This window comes from Carlito syrichta, unplaced genomic scaffold (genome assembly GCF_000164805.1).
Source record: "Carlito syrichta isolate Samal-C Ts95f unplaced genomic scaffold, Tarsius_syrichta-2.0.1 Scaffold200529, whole genome shotgun sequence".
Taxonomy (NCBI): domain Eukaryota; kingdom Metazoa; phylum Chordata; class Mammalia; order Primates; family Tarsiidae; genus Carlito; species Carlito syrichta.
Genome location: NW_007144625.1, coordinates 1 through 528, shown reverse-complemented (window position 1 = coordinate 528; position 528 = coordinate 1). Strand labels below are relative to the sequence as shown.

Here is a 528-nt window from a genome sequence, read left to right as displayed (position 1 = left end):
TCGGTTGCAGGAGACGCACGGGCTGGTGAGGCAGGCGGCACCTAGCGCTTGATCTTCTGCAGCGGCGCCAGCTTCTCCCGGGGGCCTTGGGCGCCGGGAGCCCCCTGGGCGCGGCCCAGACTGCGTGTCTTGCCGCGCATCTCGGCGGCCAGCATGGAGGCAGCATCCAGCACGCTGCGCCGGCGCCCGTAGGCTCCAAGAGGCCAGGGCCTCGGCTGCGCGCTTGGGCCCGGGTTGGCGAAGGTGCAGCGAGAGCCGGCACCTCCTCGGCCAGCCACAGGGATCGAGAGCTTGGGTAGCGGGTCCGGGGGCTGCTGGGCTCGTCTGGCCACGCGATGTGTCGCTGGCGTCGTTTTCCTCTTCCTGGGGCTGGGCGCGGTCTCCGGGCCTGAGGCCGGCGGCGAAGGTGCACGGGTCGCGGCGGCGGCGCCGTGTTTGCCGTGGATCCAGATCACCTTGGGCTTGGTGGGGGGGTCGGGAGGTGGCGGCTTTCTGCGCTCGGGCGACAGCGACAGGCCCCCAGCCTTG

The 528-nt window shown here is 72.5% G+C and overlaps 1 pseudogene; it reads right to left on the bottom strand.

The window, feature by feature from the left end:
- Positions 1 to 8: 8 nt before the first annotated feature.
- Positions 9 to 521, bottom strand: LOC103253102 (annotated as a pseudogene).
- Between the last annotated feature and the right edge of the window lie 7 nt (positions 522 to 528).